At 45.5% G+C, this 27,748-nt stretch overlaps 1 protein-coding gene across 1 annotated transcript in view; it reads left to right on the plus strand.

The window, feature by feature from the left end:
- Positions 1-27,748, plus strand: part of SEC63 (SEC63 protein translocation regulator) — an 844,363-nt gene that overhangs the window by 517,534 nt on the left and 299,081 nt on the right. The window lies entirely within an intron of this gene.

A 27,748-nucleotide genomic window follows, 5' to 3' on the forward strand; every position in this document is an offset into this window, starting at 1 on the left:
ATGAAATTCATGTACTTTTATTTTGTCCAGCGTATCAGGGCCCTCGTAAGCACTGGCTCATTGCAATTTGTAGAAATCTAGGTTTTCGCCAGTGTGCGCATGCATTTAGGGTGTTAAAATATGATACCCATCCCCCAATAGTCTTTGCAGTTTCCCGTTTTTTAAACTCAATGTGGCACAAACGCAGGAAATCAATTATTGTATCCAGTGTTTAGTACGAGTTTGTTTCTCTTTTATAATTATTATGAAGTTCGATAATGAGCAGTAGTTTAATTCTGTTTTATATTATGTACAGTATTGTATGTATTTGTTCATCTGTATATAAAACATACTTTTAAATGATATTCTTATTGTCTTAAATTTTTGTATGGAATTTTATGGTCCATGGTGGCCGAAATAAACGTATCGAACGAACGATAATACCAGAATCTACAGTGTGCTTTGGGTCTGCTCATTGCTTACCACTGGTTGGCTTCCTTGTCAATCTCATTTGCTTGTCTATTTGACGGTTTTTCTTCTTCTTTATTTGTTTGCCGCTCCCTTGGATCATAGCTTCTTTACCATCCTTTCGATTGGTTGACCTGTATCCTTCCTTGACTTCCATTCAGAAAACTTATTTTTCATAGCATGGATTGCTGTAGATACACATCCTCTGCATACTCCTGCTGTCTAGTGTTTGGTTCGGACATTTGCAAGCTGTTTCCCACAGTACAATGAAAAGGCTGGTGAGGTGAAATCACCAAGAGCGATCGTCTGGATGCGGTCTTCCAAGGAAGAAGAAATGAACTTAAGTGAGTTGCCTTTAATCCCAATTGTTTCAAGGTGGTCAATTAAGAGAGCGTGGTTGACAGAATCAAATGACCAAGGCAGCCCCTTAAGCTCTTCCTACCCCTCTGACACACCTTTTGAGTCAGGACCTATAGGCAGCCCTTGGGATGACTAGTACGGGGACCCACCGAACCCCACCTTCGACCCGACCAGCCTCCCCCAACACATCTCGCCCTGATGATATCAGGGCCTACCATGAGGTTATCCACCCGGCAACCACCATTCACAAGGTGGACATGCATGTCCTCCTCAGCGAAGACTAAGTCCTCGTCGAGATGTTGTCAAAGCAGACAGTACAATTTCTGCCCATGTTAAAGAGCTTGTTAAAGTACACCCTGGAAATGTACAGGTAACCAGTTAATGCCAGGGTAGTAACACAAAGGGCGGTGAGGAAGTGTAAAACCTCCCCAGTGACCCTGTCTACATCAGGGATCATGTTCCTCCCAAATCTATGGTCCTGCATACTGCTTGCAAATGAGCTTTTGCTCAAGCCACAGGTGTAGGGGTAGTTAACCATGGGTGAAAAGAAACTCCAAAGGATTCCTCTCCCACTATGATAGACACAGTTACAAGAAATGTGGATGTTTGTGAAAAATCCCCCCGAAGAATTTAGAAAAGGGAAGAAGAGAGTGCTAAAGGGCTAGACCATTTCCAAGGGAAAAAGATGTAGCCTTATGCTGCAGCGGTCAACCTCGAAGCTAGGGAACCAGGTTCGAGTCTCAGCAACGACGCTCATCATCCTAGGTAAATCACTTATTCTCTCAATGCGTAGCAAAAATGAATGTGTTAATCTGTAACGAAACTGGTGCTCATGTAAAGCGCTCTGATACCTGATATCTATGGGTCTAGGTCTAGTTTGGCCTATATAAAACTCTTAAAACAAAAACAGTTCATTGCAACTTTGATGCTGTGGACACAACCTCTTGGTGGGTTAGCACCAGCGTCTGTATTAGCCACCATACTTGGCTCTTTATCGTGAGGTGTAAGGCAGAGGTCAGCAGTATCTCCTCAATCTGGTCTTTGATTAGGATTACCTATTTGAGCCCCAATTTTATGAGATTCTGGAGAAGATAAAGCATATTGATTTCACTAAATGTGTGTCCTTCAAACCCAGGCTTCCAGTGGCTCCTTTAGGACGCAACAGCCTTGAGAAGTTGCCAAGGCCACCTCCCCTGATCCCACCAATTCAGGCAGACAGAGGGTACACCAGGTGTACCTGCAGGGGCAGTTAACAGCAAAGGGAAGCGGAAGTTGTGGCTCTGGCAAAGGAGCCTTCACCCCAAAGCACTAGTGCTACCTACACTTTATGGTAAGTGTCCATCATTACTTTTTGATTTGCTTCTCTTTGGGGTTACCGCTGCTCCAAGGGTATTTATAAAGTGCCTAGCAGTGGTAGCCAGTCATTTAAGAGGAGGGCATACAAGTTTTCCCCTGCCTCAACAATTGACTTATCAAGAGTCCAGGAAAGCAACAATATCTAGCCCACACCCAAGCTGCGATCTCCCTGCTTGACTGCCTGGGATTCACTGTAAATGCTGCCAAATATCAACTACAACCCCAACAAGTTCAACCCTTCCTGGAGTCCATACTCGGTGCAGTCACAAGCAAAGGCTACTCCTGCCAGCAGAGGGTTTTGGCATTCCAGCAGCTCTTAACTCTCTTTCAGCATAATCATCAACTTGCAGTCAGAACTTTCATGCAGGTCCTAGGGGGCCATAATCTCCTGCATAGCCATAGTATACCATGCCCGTCTCCACATGTGGCAATTACAGGAATGCCTCTCGTCTCCATGGTCACAAGCAGAGGGTCACTGGGAAGATCTATAGTTCATGATCTAAGACCATTGCCCATCACACTCTGCAGTGATGGAACAGCAAAAACCTGTTGCAGGGCAGACCTTTCGTAGCTGTCCAGGTGGTGTATCCAGACTATATGAGAGAATAGTCTGTTTAAGCCCCTATTTCCAGGAGCAGTGTATCAACTATCTCAAGATACTAGCCAAATGCAAAGCTCTCAAGGCCTGCTACTAGGCACTCCTCGAGATGTCCGTCAGCCTCCAACAGGCTGGATTTCACATGGAATCAAGGCCATATCAGACCCCAGGCAGCTTAATGTAGCGTTCGGCCACCTGAGGTCTTAGAGTTTGGCTACTTACGCCTCCCACAACAATGTATGGACATCTACATGAATCTCGTAGACCTACCTGGCAGGCCTACACTGGTGCAGAATTGAAGAGGTTTGTCCATTACTGCTTCTCCAATCACCTGATCTCTTTTAAACCCAATGTCCAGGACATTATTTTTTATCTAGTACGTTTGCTAAAGTCAGGCCTCACCTACACTTCAATAAGACTGCATATCTGGGCTATGGGGGCATACATGCAAAACCGAGAACGTTTGTTCCTCTTTTGCATCCTTGAAATCAATGCCTTCACTGAGGGCTTCAAGAGGGCCTCCTAGTGTCTCCCCTACCCCCTGTATGGAACCTCAACCTGGTCCTTAACGGACTCATAGGATCTCTTTGCATTCTTGCCCCCTTGCAATTCCTTTCCTGGAAAGTAACGTTACTTGCAATCATAACATCTCTCAGCCACATCTGTGAGTTGCTGGCCCTCACGCTCCAACAATCTTTAATTCAGGTCCGCAATGACATGGTTGTTCTCAGACCCAACCTCCGTTCCTCCCCAAAGTGGCTTTTCCTTTCCACAACCATACACTCTCCTGCAGGTATTTGTAGCATTTGCGAAACCTCCTAATGGCCAATCTATTTCCTTGGCCAGTATTGACCGATGGATAGTCAAGGGCATCCACACCGATTACCATAAAACTAAAAGAACCCTCCCTTTTACCCCCAGGGTGCACTCTACATGCAAGAAAGCAGCAACCATGCGAAAAAGAGTCTAACATGGTTTCGGCGCATTTATTTATTTATTTATTTATTTATAACACTTTAGAGTGCTCTATCATCTAACAGGCATCCTGGCGCTGAACCAACAGTGTACAATCAGATTAGTGTTCCGGGAGATGCAAGAGTAACCAATTACGAACTAGGAAAGAGCCACGTTTTTAATCTCTTTCTGAAAAGGAGGAGATCCTCCATTTGTCTCTGCTCCAGAGGGAGCCTGTTCCATAGTCGTGCAGCTGAGGTGCCAAAAGCCCTACCTCCTAGTTTTATTTTTTTAAACCTAGGCACCTTTACCAATCTCGCTGTAGAAAAGCGAAGGCTTCTCTCCGGAACATACCAAGCAAATTTCCTCCTGAGCAGTGTCAACCCAAGTCCATGCAGGGCTTTAAAAACTATACAAAGAGATTTAAACAGGACTCTCTGGAATATCGGGAGCCATGCAGCTCAGCCAAAGCCAAGGAGGCAGAAGAACGTCTTCGCTTCCCCAGGGCCAGTTCAGCTGCTATTGCTTGAATCCTCTGGAGCCTATCAAGTAAATATCTCGGGGATTCAAGCAATAAGGCATTGCAATAGTCTAATCTACTTACAATGGTGCATTGCACTATCAATGCTCGGGAATGCATTGGCAGAAGCGGAAGAATTTTGCGTAGGACTCTAATAATGGCAAAACAACTCCCCACGGTTTTATTAAGCTGCGATTCGAGAGTCAACTTACTGCTGAACATGACACCCAGGTTACGGACCTTCTCGACAGGCAACACTGGACTGGCTGATGCTAATGGCCAGAAGTTCGGGGGAAGCCCCGTGGGGTTCTTCCCCACTGGACAGTAGAGAATCTCGGTTTTCTCCGAATTAAACTGAAGCGAATTCTCCTTCAGCCATTGGGAAGGATCTCGAATACACTCCAGAAACACTTCCAGCGGTGTGGACTGTTCTCCCTCTAAGGAGAGAACCAGTTGGGTATCGTCTGCGTAATTTGCAATGTTAATATTGTGTGACCTTATAACAGTAATTAAAGGTTTCATATGTTGTAAAGGATAGGGCTGAGCGCAGAGCCTTGCGGAACGCCGTGCAGGATGTCAGTAAAGTCCGACTGATAGGGGGAAAGCGCCACTGCCTGTTCCCTACTAGAGAGAAAGGATTGGAACCAGCTCAAAGCCGTGCCTGCTATTCCCACCTCTTTGAGTCTCTCCAAAAGAGCGGCATGATTGACCGTGTCGAATGTGGCAGACAGGTCAAGCATGATTAAAACCACAGCTTGACCTCTGTCTGAACGCATATGAAGCTCGTCCATCACAGTCACTAAAGCCACCTCTGTACCATGGTCTGGACGGAACCCAAATTGCACATCCTCTAGGATTCCATTAATTTCCAGGTACTTAGAGAGAGCACTACTGACCAGGCGTTCTACTATCTTAGCGGGATAAGGTAACAGGGAGATCGGCCAATAATTTTGGGTGGAGTCTCATTGCATCTTGTGACTTAAAACCCTTTCTTTGAAGAAAAACAACTTGAAAACATGTGACCCCAACACTAAATGGCATGCATATGCAGAGCATATGAATACAGCACTGCGCAATACGAACAGAGGTTTACAGGCTACGTACCCTATTCCTTTTCTTTTTCTTTTAGCATTCCATATGAGTGCATGCTTTTACTTGCATATTTCAAACACCCCTCCCACCCAGCTCCATTGCTCCTCCCTGCTGCTGCGGTCATAGCTCATTCCACCCCGCCAGCCCACTCAATCGCCCACCCCCCACCCACTCAGTGTACTGAGTTTTTGAATTACTCCTGACCAGACCTTTTTCCTGTGTTGAAATGAAGTTTGGTCTATTGAGCCCTGGCTGTGTAATCTTCTGCTTTAGCTTAAAACGTAGATCATTTTGCTGACATTCTGTGTGTGTGCTGAGTGTGTATGTAGGGTGTATGTGTGCCACATGAGTGTTGACCAAATTCTGTGTATGGTGAGAGCCTGTGTACTGCAATCAGTGGGACTACACTTTGTGGTCCCTGGTTTAGCATAGCAAAATATGGAGCATATATAAGTAGAAGAGTATCGACTCTAAAGTGAGGGTGGATGAACACAGAGCTACCCTTAGAAAATCAGTGAAGTCCTTTCAGCAGGGTTCCACTGATTAGTTTTTCCTGAGCTCTGCCATTTGGTGAGTTGTAGGAGTGGAATGTGGTCTAGCAGTTTTCTGTTAAAGGTTAGGATGTTTCTATGCAGGGTTTGCACTTTTCTCATTTCATTATTACTGCTTCAGGAAAGCTGACTGCCGGGTGCAGATTGGGGGTTGGGAGCACACTGCCTCACAGTCCCAGCACAGTTCGCCCCTTTGCATCCTGGTAAATGCAGTACACAGTTCAAACTTACTTCAAAAATAGCTGTCGTTTTTCACCAAAGTTGGTGCAGACATTGCTGTAAATCTCTAGACACGTGTTTCTGGGTTGAGCCCGTCATCAGCAGAGAGCAGCAGTATTAGAGAGCAAAGAAAGATCATCTGGGGTTGCTGTAAATGCTGCCAAGTTCCTCTCACACAGGTGCATCTCCAAAGCTCGTCATCTTGCTGGCTCAAGGGAGCCTTTTAAACAGAATGGGAGTTGGGAGCACACTCCCTCACAATCCCAGCACAGTTCGCCCCTTTGCATCCTGGTAAATGCAGTACACAGTTCAAACTTACTTCAAAAATATCTGGAGTTACTCACCAAAGTTGGTGCAGACATTGCTGTATGTCTCTAGACACGTGTTTCTGGGTTGAGCCCGTCATCAGTAGAGAGCAGCAGTATTAGTGAGCAAAGAAAAATCAGCCGGGTGCAGATATCGCAGACTTCATTGTTCGGCTGTGTTGGATACTCTTGCTTGAAGCCAGCCTCATTACTACTTACTGGAAGAGCCATCAACATCCACAAAAGGCTATGTCTCTGTTCAAGCCAAACAATGACATTTTAAAAAGAGCCTCTCAACCACCAAACCCCCTATTTGGACAATTAATATAAAAGTAGGATCCATATCATACCAATAAGTCCCAGTTCCATGCTCTTCTCGACTACGAAAAGTAGTGCTTTGCAGAGTAGTTGAACAGCTGCTTTGTAACCAGAGCAGACGTCTGCATGGCCGTATCCCAGAGAAGTTACATCACCTGAATTCTGCTCAACTTGGTGGGCTGCCTAGAACTTTGAAGCCGCACTATCTCTTCAGATAGGGGAGGAGAGACTGACCAGGAGGAGAAGCCAAGCGTGTTCCTTTCATAAGGAACTCTCAGATGCAGCTGACTAAGATCGGGAGCAAAGCTGAAGACAACCCACATCGTGAGGAGTTCCTATAGCTGACCACATAAAGTAATCATGCTCAAAGCCTCATATCGTGCCATCCAGCACCACTGCAGCATGCCTGTTGGACTGATGCTGCTGCCACCTGATCTTGGTGTACCAGGTGAGGCAGCTGTTATTGTCGACATAGCCATGTTCCCAAACCAGGGGCTGTAACTACTGAAGAATAGCTCCCATCTGATCCTATCTCAAGGCTGCAACTGCTGAAGACGATCACCTATCTGCACCCGGTCTGAAAGCTGCATTTTCCCAAAAGGAGCATTAGTCGAGCATGGAAAGTTCAACTTATTGAATGATTACTTACATTCATTACTAGTTTACATAAAACACAGATATCTTAGTGAGGGAGTACACAGAAAAAGAACCTTAAAGGAAAAAAGACATTTGCTAAATGGGACTATATATTGCAATCACAGGGTTCAATTAACGCAGAACATGTAAGAGTACTAAATATCTAGTTAAAAAGGACAAAACACATTATTTTGATAATCTTAAAAATAGTTCCTATATGTTTACTAATGATGTATGTACGAGTGTCTCACGATCATGTATGAAATAGTAACATCTAAAATAAGACTGGACAACATCAAAGTGCAAAGATAACCTGCCAGAAGGTATATGGCTTGAAAAGTGGGGACGGCATGTGAAGCGATAAGGGCGTGTGCAGAAGCAGCTTAAAATAATACTATGTGTGTTGGAACAGGGCATTCAAATGATATTCAAATGTAAGATGCTACAATTTATGGGTCCTGTACGAGTATTAGTCAAAAGTGTTGCAACACTACAGGCCATAAAGTTAAAATCCAAAGTGAAGTGCCAAAAAGTGAATGATTTATAAAATGGAAACAAAGTATAAGAAATTCATATACAGGAGCCACTCGAGGTCAGGCCGGATATAGTAGCACCCAAGATAGCACAGAAGAATAAAAACAAATTCTGTACTCCAGATAGTAAACTATAGCATTTCCAGTGCAAGGTGCTTTGTGGAGACCAGACATCAGTTAATCAAAGGTTATTGCGACAGTATAAGCCCCATTATCACCGACACCTACCATAGTGGGTGATGAGCAGTTTTTCTACAGAGTCTGTTGACAGATCATGGTCTTTAACAATTGAGGGCTTGCTGTAGGAGAGTAGGGTCTGCTTCCTATGGTCACCCCCACTTTTTGCTTTTGCTTTACTGGTTTTCGACTTAGATGTGGCTGTGGGTCTGCTAATCCGACCCACAGCTGTGGGTCTGCTAATCAGACCCACAGCCCAGATGCACTCTCTCTAAATTCTAACCATGTACTCTAGGTACATACACAATTTGGAATTGGTCCACCTTATCAGCCCCTGTAGAAGTGTACCCTAGGTACTCAGGGCATAGGTGTAACCAAGGCCTACCAGGGGCTGCAGCATGTATTATGCCACCCCTGGCTGGCCACTCAAACTGACACAACTGGCTGATCACTCAGCTGGGGCAAGGTTGTGTAATCACCCCTTGCTTAGGTATAGTATTCCTATATCTACCCTTAAATATAGACACACAGTAACCTATAAGTCACTCCTGTGGCAGGCCTTAACAATCCTGGAGGCAGAGTGCTTGGTTATGTGTGAGATGGTGCTCTAGCATGAGCTGAGCCTGTCTGCAGCTTTCGGAACCATGTCCTTCTAGCTGTTCTATGATATTGCCATACCATATACTCTTAAGTGCATTATGAACCTCGCGGCTAAATGCTAACTTTGGTTTGGCTTTATCTAAACATGTCGTGTAAGGTGTCATACGCTTTGGAATACTACCCCCTCGCCAATTCTGGCGACGGGGTAGCATTCCACCCTTCTAGAGGGAGAAGACATGTTAGTTCTGACTATCCCGGTTAAAGTTAACCAGAGCCCCAGCGTCACAAAATGGATGCTGCTGTCACAGACACAGGTCTGACCTCCTGCTGCTGGGAGACCTTCCAGCGAGGGAGGCCTGGACAATATGTTTCCTGCCTGGAGAGGTGCGAGCACCACCCCAGACAGGATTTTGTGTATTGGGACAGGGAGGGGTGAAAAGAAACAGACACTGCCTGGGGCACACTAGGTGCTCCATGCATAGTCCAGTTCAAACCGGTGCTGGGGCACTCCAGCCCCAGCTCTGGCGCGAAACTGGACAAAGGAAAGGGGGTGTAACCACCCCCCCTTCCTGGTCCCACCCATAGGAGGGACCTAGTGAGTAAATCAGCCCCCTTTAGTTGTATAAAGGTAGGAGCTGACCCAGGAGACTTTAGATTTATCCTGATGAAACTTTGATACGAAACTCTGGACCCTTCGACATTCAAACCGACTTGAAGACTGAAGAATCTCCCTTGTGGCCAAGGAGTGACCACCCTGGGCAACCAGGCACCATCCAGCAACTCGACGGCTTGCTTTGTCCCCGTTCCCGCCGGAACCCGAGCACAGAGCCTGACAAGACCTCGACTCCCGGACTCCTCTGACCCCACGACACGACTCCAGCACAGCTGAGCTCCATGGAAGGCGTCGGAATTTGTGGAAGCAGGCAACTTGGAAAGTCTTCAACTTGCTAACAGCGCAGCTCCTGAGGCACCCTCGAAGCTGTGCACTGGGGACTGAGACACCCCGACACCGAGCTCCACCTGCACCGAAGACCAGCCCTCCACACTCCACGAGATCTGCGTGAGGCCCTTCTGCTTGTGTTCTGCTCGACGCGTTGTCCCGGTTGCTTGTCAGTTGGCTAGTAGCCCTTTGACGACGATTCCTTTGAAAATCCAATGCTGGTCTGGTTGCTCCAGACGGGCACTTGCTTCCCTGAAAAGGTGAAGTACCTCAGACCCTCCTGGTCTGCACCAGAAGCTCCTTGTGTATCCTGCATGGGTTGCCTTTGCTTAGGCTTGTTGGCTCCAATCCTGAAGTCGACCCCTTCATCTGCGTGAACCTTCGTGGGACAGCTCCTCTTCAGCACTTGGTCATCCTCGACACCTCCTGGTCCGCGTGGCTGCAACGACAAGCTTCACATCTGCACCTGATTGCTCCTCGACGACATCTGTTTCCTTCCTGGTTTCACCCGGTCACTGGCTAGTGACCTAGACTCTGTCCCCTCTGCTTTCAGGTCCTCTTCATCCTAGATCCACCCTTGGATCCACCCGGACATCTTCCTCCTGGTCGCCTGTAGCATCTTCTTCCAAGGCTCCATAGGAAACAACGAGAAAACCCGACACCCTTTGACACCTATGCACCCGCAGCCCGTGGGTGAGGTAACGCAAGTACTTCGGTGCTCCTGTAGGGATTGACTATCCTAGTGTCCAGTTTTGCTAGTTGTGTAATCCTAGTTAGACCGGAAGTGTCCTAAAACTTCATTACTTACCTTTTTACGTTCCTATTGACTTTCTATTGACTCTCGCGTGAGAGTACTGACTCTGCACGTGCCGCCTATGGGCCTCCTACTCCTAACCTAAGGGTCACATAGTGTAGCCCCCGCGATACTCTAGGCCCTAGGCCTTTCCTTTTCCCGAGTCGTGGTTCTTATACCACTTACTTAGTATATGGTTTTACGCGCCCCACGGGCCTAACTGTAAATTGTGCTATTTAAAGTATTTCTGAGTATAACTTATGTGCTTTTGCCTCTGACCTCATAAAGAGTTCAGAGGAGTGTGTTAGTAAATAAATACATATATATTGTATATATCCTGTGTGGTGTCCTTTCATTTGATATTCAGGGGGTTACATATGGTAAAACAGCTGGCTTTACACGCCCTCAAGAGTTTTTTAGAGCCTCAGACTCTTCTGTCTACGCTACCACTAGGATAGCTGGTCTATAAGGTTGACTTACAACCATCACCATAAGGGATGTTTGGACTGGTGCAAGGTAATCACTAGAACTAGTGAGTACCATATACCAGGCCAACTTCTCACATTGGTGTGCAGCGGTTAGGATTAGAGCTTGCTGTTGTTTTACCACTTGTAATCTTGAGATGTCATTTGAAAGATCACACAGGTACGTGTAGGTACATATAAAACAAGTCTTAGTATACGTAAGTTCTACTGAACTTAGCTGTTGTAGAGCCTGGGCCTAGCACACCCTGACTACAACTCCTAGATAGGTTCTGTAGGAAAACACATAGTGTATGTAGGTGCAACACCACACCACACTAGAAACCATGTCTCAGACAGTGAACCCCAGTGGTTCTCTGCCTGCAGAGGTAGATCCCTTGGGGACTGCCTCAAGATATGAAGCCTTAGCCTTCCAAGAATTTAGACAATTGTGTACTTCTAGAAGGCTCAAACAGGGTTCAAACCCTACCCTAAAGCTCTTAGTTGAGCTCTTAGAAGAGTATGATGCTCAAAAGACACCTGACTCAGGTGCTTCAGGTAGCTCAGATGAAGTTCTGCCCTCCACAGAGGATACCACTGATACTATAGTACCAGATGAGGTAGATGAAGTAGAGGAAGATGATTCTTATCCTGAGACAAACAGCCAGGTCCCAGTCAGAAGACTTAGCCAGGCTAACTTAAGCATACATGGGAGTCAGTATGGGCAGCCCTCATACAGACCCCCAAGTGGGCTTAACCAGCGGCAGAGAAGAGGGAGATCCCACTCCAGGGACTCTCTCAGATCTCATGCTACAAATAGCTCTCATGACTTCCCCTCAGACAAGGGAACATGAGGCAAAGATGAGAGAGGCTGCTCTTAGGATTGAAAGACAGGAACTTGAGGTTGCCCTGGCCAAAGAGAAGCTTGCTCGTGCTAGAGAGCATAGAGAGAGTGGGTTAGAACCCACTGGTGGCAGCAATATCCCTAAGGATAAAGATAGGTCCTATGAAAATAGACACCTAAGCAAGATTGTGCCCCCCTATAAAGAAGGGCATGGCATCCACAAGTGGATTACTGCTTTGGAGAGGGCCTGCAAAGTGCAGCAGGTACCCCACAGTCAGTGGGCAGCAATCTTATGGCTCTCCTTTTCTGAAAAAGGTAGAGATAAGCTCCTCACAGTTAGTGATGGGGATGCTAACAACTACTCTGTCCTGAAGAGTGCTCTGATTGATGGGTTTGGCCTAACCACTGAACAGTATAGGTTGATGTTCAGAGATACCCAGAAGACACAGGCTCGGGACTGGACTGATTTTGTTGATTGTGCCACTAAGGCTCTGGAAGGCTGGTTATTGGGAAGTCAAGTTAGGGACTATACAGGATTGTATAATTTGATCGTGAGAGAGCAAATCCTTAGCAACTGTCAACACCAGCTATTGCATCAATACCTGATTGACTCTGATCTGACCTCTCCCCAAGAATTGGGAAAGAAGGGAGACAAGTGGGTCAGTACCAGGATTAAGCAGAAAAACCAGAACCAAGGGGGTGATCAGAAAAAGGCAGACCAGAAGGGTAATGAGCAGAAACAAAAAGACCAGAAGTCTTCACCAGGCCCACAAAAGGCACAGGGGGAGGGTGGCTCCAAAAAGAACAGACAAAAACAAGAAGGTCCAAAGAAGCCCTGGTGTGGATACTGTAAGTCAGTCTCTCACTGGTTTAGTGAGTGCACCAAGAAGGGCACAGCACCAACCGCCAATGCCACTAAGACAACTGTTCCCCCCTAGTCCAGCTGTAAGTGGTGGTTCCCAGCAAAAGGGTGTAGTAGGGTTAACCCTGGGAACTGAGGTGGTCTCTGGCCTAGTCAGAGTACCAACTCAGGCTGTTCTTGTCTGTGATGGGGACATAGCAATGTCCTCTGTCTGTAGTTGCTCAGATTACTGGGATTTACAGTAGACACCTTTTATTAATAATAAGATGGCTCAGGCCTACAGGGACCCTTGTGCCAGTGTCACCATGGTGACACCTAACTTTGTGGACCCTGAACAGATCATACTAGGTGAGACCTACCTAGTGACCAACGCTAACAATGCCACTACCTCCCATAGTATGGCAGTTGTTAACTTCTCCTGGGGAGGGGTTACTGGCCTCAAAAGAGTTGTTGTGAGTTCAGACCTTCCAGTAGAGTGTCTGTTAGGTAATGATCTTGAAACCTCAGTTTGGTCTGAGGTGGAGTATAGGACCCATGCAGAAATGCTGGGAATATCAGCACATGTCCTTGCTGTGACCAGGTCACAGGCCAAAAAGTGCTTACCTGAACCAGTGCTGGATCTTGAAACAATAGAACAGACACTACCCAAGAGGAAGAGCAAGAGGGTTAAGGCAGTGCCTTCCCCCCTGCCTCAGGCTGAGGATCAGCCCTCCCAGGAGGATGATTCTGAGAGCCAAGAGGGAACTGTCCTAGACGAACTTGAGCCTGATCAGGTTGAGTTTCTTGGGACAGGGGGACCCTCAAGGGCAGATCTGAGGCAGGCTCAATTAGATTGTTCCTCTCTTGAACCCCTCAGACAGCAGGCTGCTGCTGAGGCTGCTTGGAATGCTCAAGGTACCCATAACGTGTATTGGGATGATGGGCTCCTTTATTCAGAGGCTAGAGACCCCAAGCCTGGTGCTTCCAGGTGGTTGGTTATACCTCTGCAATTTAGGGGCTTCCTTCTTACCTTGGCCCATGATATTCCCCTAGTAGGACACCTGGGCCAGAACAAGACTTGGGACAGACTTGTCCCTCATTTTCACTGGCCCCATATGTTAGAAGATACCAAGGAGTTTTGTCGCTCCTGTGTTACCTGCCAAGCCAGTGGCAAATCAGGTGGCACAACAAAGGCCCCCCTCATACCACTACCTGTGGTGGGGTTACCCTTTGAGAGAGTGGGGATAGACATTGTTGGACCAATGGACCCCCAAACAGCGTCTGGGCACAGATTTGTACTGGTGGTGGTGGATCATGCCACCAGGTATCCAGAAGCTATTCCCCTGAAGACCACAACAGCCTCTGTTGTGGCAAGAGCCCTACTTGGAGTTTTCTCCTGAGTGGACTTTCCAAAGGAGGTTGTCTCTGACAGAGGTGCATACTTCATGTCAGGATATCCAACTGCATTGTGGAAGGAGTGTGGTGTCAGCTATAAGTTCACCACCCCCTATCACCCACAGTGCAATGGGCTTGTGGAAAATTCAACAATACCCTCAAAGGGATGATAAAAGGGTTACCTGAAAAGCTGAGGCGAAGATGGGACATCCTTTTACCCTGCCTTCTGTTTGCTTACTGAGAGGTCCCACAAAAGGGGTTGGCTACAGCCCTTTTGAGCTTTTGTTTGGGCATCCTGTAAGAGGACCCCTATGCCTTGTGAAGGAAGGATGGGAGTTACCTTTCAAAAAGCCTAAACTTGACATAGTGGACTATGTACTTTGTCTCCGCTCCAGGATGGCTGAGTATATGGAGAAGGCTTCCAAAAACCTTGAGGCCAGCCAAGAACTTCAGAAAGCTTGGCATGACCAAAAGGCTTTGCTGACTGTGGACCAGCCAGGACAGAAAGTGTGGGTGTTGGAGCCAGTGGCCCCAGCAGCACTCCAGGACAAATGGTCTGGACCCCATACAATAGTTGAACAGAAGGGAGATGTCACCTACTTGGTGGACCTTGGGACTCCCAGAAGCCCCCACAGGGGTGCTTCATGTCAACAGACTAAAAGCATTTGTCGACAGGGCAGACATGGGCTTGCTCATGGCTACAGATGAGGGGCAGGAGGAAGAGAGTGACCCTCTCCCAGACCTGCTTACTCAGAACCCTGATGATGGGTCAGTAGATGGTGTTGTCTTTGCTGACAGCCTCTCTGAACATCAGCAACAGGACCGCAGACAAATTCTTAAGTCCTTCAGACATCTGTTTTCCCTGACCCCAAGTCAGACAAGCTGGTGCACCCATGAGGTGGACACTGGTAACAGTCTGCCTGTCAAGAGTAAAATCTATAGGCAACCTGACCATGTCAGGGGCTGCATTAGGACAGAGGTCCAAAAGATGTTGGATCTGGGAGTTATTGAGCTCTCAGAGAGCCCTTGGGCCAGTCCAGTGGTCCTGGTGCCAAAACCTCACACCCAAGATGGTAAGAGAGAGATGAGGTTTTGTGGACTACAGAGGTCTCAATGCTGTCACTAGGACAGATGCCCACCCCATCCCCAGGGCAGATGAGCTCATTGATAGATTGGCTTCTGCCAAGTTCTTGAGTACATTTGTCCTGACAGCAGGCTACTGGCAAATCAGGTTAGCTGAGGATGCAAAAGCCAAGACAGCATTTTCGAACCAAGGAGGACATTATCAATTTGTGGTAATGCCCTTTGGTTTGAAGAATGCACCTGCCACTTTCCAAAGGTTGGTGAATCAAGTTCTCACAGGACTGGATGACTATTGTGCAGCTTATCTTGATGATATTGCTGTCTTTAGCTCCACCTGGGAGGATCACCTGGTCCACCTGAGGAATGTTTTAGAGGCTCTGCAAAAGGCAGGCCTCACTATCAAGGCTACAAAGTGCCAGATAGGGCAGAGCAAGGTTGTGTACCTGGGCCACCTGGTAGGTGGGGGTCAGGTTCAACCACTGGAGAGCAAGATCCAAACCATCAGAGACTGGACTCCTCCAATCACCCAGATACAGGTCAGAGCTTTCTTGGGCCTGTCTGGGTACTGCAGGAAGTTTGTGAAATACTATGGGTCCATTGTGACACCACTGAATGACCTCACTTCCAAAAAGATGCCAAAGAAAGTTCAGTGGACTGTTAGCTGTCAAAAGGCATTTGATGACCTGAAGCAGGCCATCTGTACTGCACCTATTCTGAAAAGTCCAGATTACTCCAAAGAGTTCATAGTCCAAACAGATGCTTCTGAGTTGGGCGTGGGAGCTGTACTTTCACAACTGAATATAGATGGTCAAGACCAGCCCATTGCTTTCATAAGCAGAAGGCTGACCCCTAGAGAGAAACGTTGGTCAGCTATAGAGGGAGGCCTTTGCTGTGGTTTGGGCCCTGAAGAAGCTGAGGCCATACTTGTTTGACACTCACTTCAAGATTCAGACAGACCACAAGCGCCTCCTATGGTTAAATCAGATGAAGGGTAAAAATCCCAAACTTCTTAGGTGGTCCATTTCCCTACAGGGGATGGACTTTACAGTGGAACATGGACCTGGGACTAACCATGCCAATGCAGATGGACTCTCCAGATATTTCCACTTAGAACATGAAGACTCAACTGGTCAAGGTTAGTTTAATGTCCCTAAGTTTGGGGGGGGGGGGGGGGTAGGAGAGTAGGGTCTGCTTCCTATGGTCACCCCCACTTTTTGCTTTTGGTTTGCTGGTTTTCGACTTATATGTGGCTGTGGGCCTGCTAATCAGACCCACAGCCCAGATGCACTCACTCTAAATTTTAACCATGTACTCTCGGTACATACACAATTGGGAATTGGTCCACCTTATCAGCCCCTGTAGAAGTGTACTTTAGGTAATCAGGGCATAGGTGTAACCAAGGCCTACCAGGGGCTGCAGCATGTATTATGCCACCCCTGGTTGGCCACTCAAACTGACTAAACTGGCTGATCACTCAGCTGGGGCAAGGTTGTGTAATCACCCCTTGCTTAGGTATAGTATTCCTATATCTACCCTTAAATATAGACCCACAGTAACCTATAAGTCACTCCTATGGCAGGCCTTAACAATCCTGGAGGCAGAGTGCTTGGTTATGTGTGAGATGGTGCTCTAGCATGAGCTGAGCCTGTCTGCAGCTTTCGGAACCATGTCCTTCTAGCTGTTCTATGATATTGCCATACCATATACTCTTAAGTGCATTATGAACCTCGCGGTTAAATGCTAACTTTGGTTTGGCTTTATCTAAACATGTTGTGTAAGGTGTCATACGCTTTGGAATAATACCCCCTCGCCAATTCTGGCGACCGGGGTAGCATTCCACCCTTCTAGAGGGAGAAGACATGTTAGTTCTGACTATCCCGGTTAAAGTTAACCAGAGCCCCAGCGTCACAAAATGGATGCTGCTGCTACAGACACAAGTCTGACCTCCTGCTGCTGGGAGTCCTTCCAGCGAGAGAGGCCTGGACAATAGGTTTCCTGCCAGGAGAGGTGCGAGCACCACCCCAGCAGGATTTTGTGTATTGGGACAGGGAGGGCTGAAAAGAAACAGACACTGCCTGGGGCACACTAGGTTCTCCATGCATAGTCCAGTTCAAACCGGTGCTGGAGCACTCCAGCCCCAGCTCTGGCGCGAAACTGGACAAAGAAAAGGGGGTGTAACCACCCCCCTTCCTGGTCCCACCCATAGGAGGGACCTATTGAGTAAACCAGCCCCCTTTAGTTGTATAAAGTTAGGAGCTGACCCAGGAGACTTTAGATTTATCCTGATGAAACTTTGATACGAAACTCTGAACCCTTCGACATTCAAACCGACTTGAAGACTGAAGAATCTCCCTTGTGGCCAAGGAGTGACCACCCTGGGCAACCAGACACCATCCAGCAACTCGACGGCTTGCTTTGTCCCCGTTCCCACCGGAACCCAAGCACAGAGCCTGACAAGACCTCGACTCCCGGACTCCTCTGACCCCACTACACGACTCCAGCACAGCTGAGCTCCGTGGAAAGCGTCGGAATGCGTGGAAGCAGGCAACTTGGAAAGTCTTCAACTTGCTAACAGCGCAGCTCCTGAGGCATCCTCGAAGCTGTGCACTGGGGACTGAGACACCCCGACACCGAGCTCCACCTGCATCGAAAACCAGCCCTCCACACTCCACGAGATCTGCGTGGGGCCCTTCTGCTTGTGTTCTGCTCGACGCGTTGTCCCGGTTGCTGGCCAGTTGGCTAGTAGCCCTTTGATGACGATTCCTTTGAAAATCCAGCGCTGGACTGGTTGCTCCAGACTGGCACATGCTTCCCTGAAAAGGTGAAGTACCTCAGACCCTCCTGGTCTGCACCAGAAGCTCCTTGTGTATCCTGCGTGGGTTGCCTTTGCTTAGGCTTTTTGGCTCCAATCCTGAAGTCGACCCCTCCATCTGGAGAACCTTCGTGGGACAGCTCCTCTCCAGCACCTGGTCGTCCTCGACGCCTCCTGGTTCGCGTGGCTGCTACGACAAGCTTCACATCTGTACCTGATTGCTCCTCGACGGCATCTGGTTCCTTCCTGGTTCCACCCGGTCACTGGCTAGTGACCTAGACTCTGTCCCCTCTGCTTTCAGGTCCTCTTCATCCTAGATCCACCCTTCGATCCACCCGGACATCTTCCTCCTGGTTGCCTGTAGCATCTTCTTCCAAGGCTCCATAGGATACAACGAGAAAACCCGACACACTTTGACACTTCAGTGCTCCTGTAGGGATTGACTATCCTAGTGTCCAGTTTTGCTAGTTAGACCGGAAGTGTCCTAAAACTTCATTACTTACCTTTTTACGTTCCTATTGACTTTCTATTGACTCTCGTGTGAGAGTACTGACTCTGCACGCACCGCCTGTGGGCCTCCTACTCCTAACCTAAGGGTCAGATTGTGTAGCCCCAGATATCCTCTAGGCCCTAGGCCTTTCCTTTTCCCGAGTCGTGGTTCTTATACCACTTACTTAGTATATGGTTTTACGCGCCCCTAGGACCTAACTGTAAATTGTGCTATTTAAAGTATTTCTGAGTATAACTTGTTATGTGCTTTTGCCTCTGACCTCAATAAGAGTTCAGAGGAGTGTGTTAGTAAATAAATACATATATATTTTAGATATATCCTGTGTGGTGTCCTTTCATTTGATATTCAAGGGGTTACATATGGTAAAACAGCTGGCTTTCCATGCCCTCAAGAGTCTTTTAGAGCCTAAGACTGTTCTGTCCAAGCTACCACTAGGATAGCTGGTCTATAAGGTTGACTTACAACCATCACCATAAGGGTTGTTTGGACTGGTGCAAGGTAATCACTAGAACTAGTGAGTACCATATACCAGGCCAACTTCTCACACTTGCATTATGAATTTCTCTTTTTTTTATTTTATTTTTTTATAAAGATGGTACATAGATGGACAAATTTCAACAATTATTACACACATGATAAGAATTTGATAAATATTTGATATATTTACATACATTTTTAATTACATCTTGTTAGCGGGAACGAGAAAAATAAATAGATAACTAGGGTTAGAAATCAGTTTCAATTAATTGGAGACGAAATTTTTTTTTATCCATTTCTATCTATTCTCCAATTAGTTACAGGAGCCCATAGGCGAATACCCTCCTTACGCTGCCTCAAGCCTTTATATTCATGGAGGCAGGATTCTATGTTATGAATTCCTAGAAATCTCGAGAGCCACATCTGAAAGGATGGGGGGTTCGTATTTTTCCACACCGCAGAAATTAAAATTCTAAGTACAGCAACAGATAAAAACATTAGATCTCTTTTAGCCTCGCTTAAACACAACTTAGAGTCTGTACCCAGTAAAATTAAGGTAGGGGATAGGTCGATGGACTGACCTAGCAGCCCCTCCATAAATTTAATTATTTCTTTTTTAACATTTTCCAACTGTTTGCAGGAAGAAAACATATGTATAATGTCAGCCTGACTTTCATTACATCTGGGACAGTTATCATTCTCGCTTAGACCCCAGGCGAATATCTTCGCGGGTGTATGGTAAAGATTAAGAATAGTCTTGTAGTGTTGTGCGCGAAGGTTTGATGCCCGGAATATTTTTTTATTCAATACAAGAGCAAGATCCAGATCGACATCTGAATCTCCTAATTTTGTCGCCCAGTTAGACTCAACCTTCTCAATATCATCCGGGATTTGGTCCAATAAGCAATTATATAAAATCTTAATCTTCCTACAACCTCTATTAATAACTCAATCAGTGGAAAATCCGCTGTATGTGAAATCTGTGGCCTGACTGCCTTAATTGCCCTGGTAACTTGACCATAAACCAGCCATTGACTGTCTGGAATACCAAATCTTTCCTGGAGCATTTCGAACCCCAGAATTTCACCTTCTTCCATTAAATCTCCCAAAGATCTAAGCCCCAGCCTTTTCCACATCAGCAAATTATTATCATTTTTTAGTTGAGGAAAGAGAGATGAGTTATACAGTTGGAGAAAGGAATTGATTTTCGGGATATTAAACATTTTCATAATTGCTTTCCAAACCTTCCATGCGCCAATCAGTGTTTTCAATCTTGTTTTTTTATAGAATCTTCGTTCCAATTCACACTGAAATACATTTATAGTCTTTTCACCCAATAACATCCTATATATCTGGGGCGGACATTGTTGATCTACAAACCCAGGTGTTATATCAGGTACAGATGTAGATTGAAATAGAGTAGTCATTTGGGTTAGCAAGCAGGCTCAATGATATAACTTTAGATTCGGCAAGCCCATCCCACCCCTTTCTCTGGGCAGTGCCATTAAGTTTGTAGATCGCCTTACCCTGCCATATTGCCATACAAATCTGATGAACATAGATTCAAGATGTTTCATAATCCTGTCCTCTATTGCTAAAGGGATGGCCCGAAATAAGTAGAGAACTCTAGGGAATATAGACATTTTAACTGCATTTACCCTTCCTATTAATGAGAGGTGTAACACATCTATTCTTTTTAATTCCTTCTCAATATCCTTAATAAGTGGCAGATAATTCTCACTTACAATTTTCTCAACATTGGCATTAATTTTAATCCCTAAATATAAGGCAGAGTCGACGAATCTATAGTCAGTTTTGGCTATATTTTTAGAGCAAATAACCTGCGTTTTTGTTTCATTTAGAAGATAGCCTGACTCTTCCCCAAACAATTTAGCCATCTGAATTAGAATAGGCAGAGTTTGTTGTGGATTATTTGTTAACACTGCAAGATCGTCAGCGTAGGCCAGTATTTTACTTGAATAACCATTGCATATCACTGGAGCTATCTCTGGGCAGTCAAGAATACACTGTATAAGGGGGTCAATATACAGCGCGAATAGAATAGGGGAACAGGGACAGCCTTGCCGAGTCCCTCTTTTTATATGTATAACCCCTGATTTCTCGCCCATTGCTGTTACCTTAGCTGTTGGTTCTACATACACGGCTTTAAGGGCCCCTATAATATTGGGACCAAATCCCCTCGCCTCTAAGATAGCCCAGAGAAAGCTCCAGTCCACACGATCAAACGCCTTCTCTGCGTCGAGCAGGATCATAGCGACATCCCCCCCCCACCGGCAGCCTGGGCATCAAACAAAGATATTGCCCTACAAGTATGATCCGTTGTACCCCGACCGGGGACAAACCCATGCTGCCATGGGGATACTAGACCGCCAATGACCCTGCCCAACCTCTTTGCCAAAATTTTAGAATAAAGCTTAGTATCGGAATTTATTAATGAAATGGGTCGGTAGGACCCCGCCTTTTCCGCTGGTTTCCCCTTTTTATGGAAGATTGCTATATTTGTTTCTTTCCAAGAGGAGGGTGTTGATCCTGTACACATAACCCCATGAAACAAATCTACCAGAAGCGGAGTGATTTCAGTTTCTATTGTTTTATAGACTTCTAAAGGTATCCCATCGGGACCTGAAGCTTTACCTGAGGCCAATTCCCGCAACGCGACTGTTACTTCTAATAATGTAATTTCTTCTTCCAATTTTTTTTTGACTGAGTCTTCTAAAAGTGGGCCCCGATCTCGTATTCCTTCCCCTGGTTTCTTAGTAGGTTCTTCCTGTTCATACAGTTGCTGATAAAATTTCTCGAATACTCTTAAAATGTCCTTACTTTCTGTATACCTGATCTCATCCTCTTCTATACATACAATAGTGTTTCTTGTTTTTTCCTGCCTTAACCTGAGGGCAAGTGCTCTCCCTGCCTGCTCACCGGTCTCAGATCTTTTAACCCTATTTGATTGGTATTCTCCTGTGACTTTCATAGTTACTTCTTTCTGGAGTGCGGCTTTGATTGTCAGTAAAGCTTCCTGACTTGCAGTGGTATTAACCCCTTTGATTATATCAGTCGTATGTTGCTCTTCTACTTTTACTAACTCTTTCATTAAACCCTCAATCTTATTTCTATCTTCCTTTCCTAATCTTGCTGAACAGCTAATAGTTTCACCCCTCAATGCTGCCTTAAAAGTTTCCCAGACTATATTTCTAGACGCACTGTACCTATTTGCTGCAAAGACCCAATTTTTCAGATGATCTATAAATCTTTTATCTCTAAGGAGCTTTTTCTCAAAAGACCAGGAATTACTTTTTCTTTCCCTCTGACCTATACTATATGTAAGAATGAATGGGTTATGGTCAGACACCACTTTAGGAAGTTTAAGTATGTCAACTTTCGATAACTCAGAGGACGAGATCAGGAAGTAATCTAATTTCGTGTATTTTTGGGCAGGATTAGAAAAGTATGTGTATCCAAAATCCAAGGGGTTTTTGGCCCCCCATACATCGAGCAACCCATGAGAGCTCATAAGAGATCGAATAGATTGAAAGACCTTGGGTTTCCGACCTGCATATGGTTCAGATCCGACCCAATCAGCCGAAATATTAAAATCCCCAGCTATTATCAACGGTGTAGCCCAACCCACAAGTTCAGCTTCTAAAAAGTCGAATATTTCAGGCTCATCTTGGTTGGAGCCGTACACCACACATAGCGAGAAACCGAGTTCTAAGTCAGCAATTACCCATCTCCCATTGCTATCCGCCTTCACTTTCCTTGCTTTACCTAGGGAACCTCGAATCAGTATAGCTACACCTCGGATTGTAGACGTCTGTGTAGAGCAAGCTATTAACTCAAAGCCACCCAGTGAAAGTAGATTGCGTTTTGACCATGGGAGATGGGTTTCTTGTATACAGATAATATCAATCCTTTCATGCCTTACTAAGAATGCCAGTCTCTGCCTCTTTCTCCAGTCATTCAGTCCTCCCTCATTAATAGTGCATATTCTAATGCTTGCCATTTAATTGTTTATATATCTCATCACTCAAATCTTTAATCATGTTATTGTCCTTCTCAACAATTCTTTGTCCAAAATTGTACCACTTTCCTTTTTTCTCGTTTTTCCACCCTTCCACCATCCAATCCCACCCCTCAACCCTCCCTCCCCCCTTCCTCCTTGACCCTTACCCCTCCCCTCCCCCCACCCTCCCCAAACCTGACCCAGATGTGGGCGTCCATGGTCAGAGCGCCTCAGTGCCCCTCCCCATCCCCCAGCCCTGCGTGAGTGCATTATTTACATGCATAGAAAAATCTTTGAAATCAAGGATTCTTTTCTTTTACTCCTCTAGCAAAAAGTTTTCATGTATTATTTCACGTGTAAGTAATGATTGTTATTGTTCTCACTTCATTTTACACAAGCTAAACAATCTTATTTTGACAACTATTATTTGATCCACATAGGAAAGGAATTAGTTCTTGCTCATATTCCCGGTCTGTTTTTTTTTTTTTTGCAGTCTCCGAGATTTCTTTAAGGTAATTTTCTGCTTGTATTTCGCTAGTGAAGCTCCGAATAGATCCTCTGAATATTATTTTCAGTCTAGCCGGGTTTTGTAAGTACACTTTAGCACCAATCTGCTCAAAGGGATTAAATAGCTGCCTCAGCCTCCATCTCCTTTCCACGTTTGCGTGGGCAAAATCTGGTCTTACAAAATTTGTAGTACCATTGTATTCTTTCTTGCTTGTGGGGCGAGCTAAATCATATATGGTTTCCCAAAGTAAAAAATTTCCCAAAAATACCAACATTGCCCTTGGATATTTAGATTGATTCTGTGTTTTTTTAGGTTGAGTCAGGGGAAAACGATGGGCTCTTTGGACTTCTTTCTCTAGGTCCCAGGTTTGCAGTTCGGGCATAGATGATTTAAGGAGTTTAATTATGTATCCCCTTGGGTCGTGATCTTCAACACCTTCTGGGAGCCCCAGGAAACGCAGATTGTTCCGCCGTGCTCTATTTTCCTGTTCCTCCGCCTTTATCATTAGGTCCTGAATAGCACCTTCTTGCCTTTTTTCTTGTTTTTGTAGATAAGTGACATCCTTTTCTAAATGGTCAGTTCGTGTCTCAACTGATACCATCCTTTCAGAGATTGCCAGGCATGTGCTGCCCACCTTATTTACCGCCCCTTGGAGCTTTTGAATAGCTAAATGATGCTTTTGAGTATCCTTTTTGACATCTTTATGCAACTTCCTTATTGAGGTCAATATTGCTTTCAAAGATGGTTCGTTTGCCTCTCCTCCCTCGTCATATTCAGAAATGTCGCAGTTGATTCCTCCCCACTTTCCTGAGTCTTCATTGTTTCTATTAATTTTTTAGATTTTAATTTTTTCCGAGGATCAATCAATTCTGTGTTGCTTCCTTGATCGGTGGTTTCATCATAGGTTGATTTATTTAATCTTTTATTTCTTGTTCTTCTTTTCTCTAATTTTTTCCTTGGTGTGCTTCCTTGTCCATGATCACTCTCCTTCCTTGTTTCAGAACGTCCAGATATTTCCGGGGATGATAGTTCTTAGTCTCTTCTTTTGTTGACTTCACTCGTCTCACTAGCAGTCGAGATCCCTGTCTCATACATGTCTACATCAGACTCTTCAGAGTTTGTATCGGTTCCTAGCGACAGTGGTTTATCAGGTGGGGGATTCAAGATTACTTGTCCATCAACCACAAGATTGTTTTTTGCAATTCCCCCTGTTGACTCATGTGTTATTACCGCCTGCCTTAGCCCTTTATTTGCCCCAGTTTTGGGCACTGGGCTAAAAATATTTAATATGTTAGGCTGTGATGCCATTGACTCCCCCGTCATTTTTGCATTTGCTTTTAATTCTTTGATGGTTTGTAGGCGTTTTGCTTTTTTCATCATTAATTCCATCTCTTCAGTATCTTCATAGTCTTTCTCCTGCTCCTGATGTTTCTCTTTAATTTTCTCTTTCTTTTTATCTGATTCTATGCCACTGCCTTTGCCTTTAGCCACTTGCCTGTCGCTTTTTTTTTCCTTTTTTAGTTTTTCTTTGCTAACTTTGTCATCCTCCTTCCCCTTCTCCTTTTCATTCTCATTCTCGTTAACTCTCTCCTTCCCTCTATCCTGTTCCTGTTCTTTATCTTTTATTTCTTTGGCTTTGGTCCCTCTTGTTTCCCGTCTTTGCGGCATTGGTTTCAAGGTATGGCCCCTGTCCACTTCTTGAACCTTCTTATTAGACGTATTAGGCTCATCAGACTCAGGCTCTTCATGCTGTTGTACTTCCCATATATTCGGTCGGGGCAATGAAATATCACTAACCAGGTTCTGATTCTGTAAATCGCTTATCACCTCCTGAGTACTTTCTTGAAGATCCTCCATCCTTTTTATATCCGTTTCATTCATCTTGTCTGTCACTTCTTGCCCTAGACTTTGCTCGTTGTTCTTTTTTTTTGCACCTTTGTTTATTTAGCTTTATCTGGTTAAGGTATCGAGCAGTCAATTCCTGCCCTGTTTTTACCGAATTTGGTGTGTTTAAGATGCCACAAATGCTCAGGTTTATGTGTCGTTTATTTCCGTTTCCTTGGACTTTGGGTTGACAGAGAGGACAGTGAGAGCCAAAGCTGCTATTGACACCCTCACAGTTACATTTACGGTTATATTGCTTCTGCAAACATTGTGTATATTGCCTATCGCCACTTCGTGGAGTTTTAAGGAGTTCCTGGGTCGTTATCACTGCCACTGCCACTGCCACATTTATGACCGTCTTATCATATAATAAGGCACTTTCCGTATCCAGCGATGCTCTTCTCGCATTCTTGAGTGGAGCGCAATATTACGAGTGTGCGCCTTTAAGACTAGAGCCCCTCCTTTTTTTTTTTTCCTCCCCTCCCAGCTTGTACAAATAGCCACTGTCAGCCTCTGACCAAGTGATTGGTAACTGAAACCCGGGGCAAAGGTCAGATCCTTCCAGACGGCTGAGCAGAGCAGTAACGGCGCCGTAGAGAGAATCGAATGTTAGAGGCAAATTTCTTTCTATTTGCTACGTTTTATAGCAGTCTAGCAGTTATAGCGTTATAGCGTTTTAATGTCTTGGCCCTAGCCTTAGTCTTTTTGAATTATCCGATGCAAGTTTTTTTTTTTCCCGCTTAGGACCTGGCGCTCCTTACACGGTGTTTCATTAGCACTAGGGTCGACCACTCTCTCACTCACATGCCCCTCACACCCCTACTCCAGCTCCTCACCTCCCAACTCAGCTCGTGCTCGAGCTGATCAACCAAAGCGGCACCGATTAGTACTTACGAGCATGGAGTGAGATTGCACGGAGAAGTGAATGGGCAAGGTAGCTACCGCGGTCAGTAAGTCCGTATCTTTTCCTTCTCACAGGCTGCTGCTGACCCCGTCTGTCCAACTCGAGACGACGCCCAGAACCTCGGGGAAAAAAAAATGAAAAGCTATTTTTTTTCTTCTTTGTACCAGTACGGGAGAGTCTCGGGCTCAAAAAAGCTTATTTTGGTTAATGTCAGTCAATCAATCAATGCCCCTCGAAGCATCAAATCTAGTCCGAAAGGTCCAAAAGGTGGGGTGTGCCTTTTTCCGACTTTCCGACTTTACAGCTCCCACCCGGGCTCTGAAAAAATAATCATGTCTTTTTTCCTTCTCCTCCTTTCATTGACCATCGTAAGTCCACGTTTTTTTTTTATTCCAGTTTTTATCCATCTCAATCATCCTCATGTTGACGCTCGAGGAGGAACGAGTTTTTGCATTATGAATTTCTCAAACTGGGCAATTTTTACCACTGATTCCATGGAGTATAGAAGAGTGATGGCCTCTTTGGCCCACCGAATTCCATGCTGTAAAAAGATAGGCCTCTGTAAGGTTCGACGTGCATGTAACAGCGTCAGGCAGCAGAGTAGTATATGTGAAAAAGATTCCCTTTTATGGTTACTCAATCTATAGCCGGTAATGTTTTCAAGAGATCTTTATGCTGGATACAATTCTCTAAATGGAAGTTGAATTAATCTTGAGAATAACATTTGTTTTAGAGAGTGTTTTCCCACTGCTGGTTGGTGATGAAGTTTGGCTGGGTTGTTCAGTTGTGGCGCCGTTAGTGACTGGTTAGGGCCTATGCTAGAAGGACTTCCATTTCCAACTCTCATGAACGATTATGCAGTTGTTTTCTTATTGCAGCTTTGATGCTAATATAGTTGGTTGAATTTGTATCTCAGTTCACCACCACTAGTTGCAAACGTTCCTTAGCTACAGCAAGATTTATGGACCAGGGATTCTTCGCGCTTGTCAGGATTGGTTTTATTGAAGCTTTCATGGTGTTGGTGTGAGCGGCCATTGCATCAGTCGAGCATGCCTGACACGCTGCTCAAGCCCCAGTGGCCCGAGTCCAGAGTTAGGCCTCCACCGTGGACCATGCAGCAACTGAATGTGCAGGTCAAATGAGCATACCTGCCAGTACCTTACCAGCCACTTCTCAGTGAGCAGGTTAAGCGGGTCCTAAGGCTAAACTGATTGGACAGAGGTACATGTGTCTTGAGAACATGAACTGTTCCCAGTGTGATTGCTTTTTAGGAAGACCTTTTTGTGAGGTAATAACTAATAAACTACCTCTGATCCTAATCCATGCCTGTGCCTCTACTTTTGTATAGTTGTAGGCAATGAGAGCTTTTTACAATGGAGAGAGGACACCTTAATAGGCGTAATGCTTGACTGGAAATCGTAGGTGTAATTTCAACCCTGTAACTGCCCCTATTGAACTGTGTAGCATTTTGTTTTGCTGTGAAAATACTTTTTTTACTTAGCTAAACACTAGGTTGGAGAGTACATTATTCTGTCTGTTGTTTAACTGTTCGGTTCTTGACTCTTGTCCTCCTTGTAACTCATGAGAAGCCTTTGACTGCTCCACCTC

This window comes from Lissotriton helveticus, chromosome 6 (genome assembly GCF_964261635.1).
Source record: "Lissotriton helveticus chromosome 6, aLisHel1.1, whole genome shotgun sequence".
In the NCBI taxonomy this organism is placed as follows: Eukaryota; Metazoa; Chordata; class Amphibia; order Caudata; family Salamandridae; genus Lissotriton; species Lissotriton helveticus.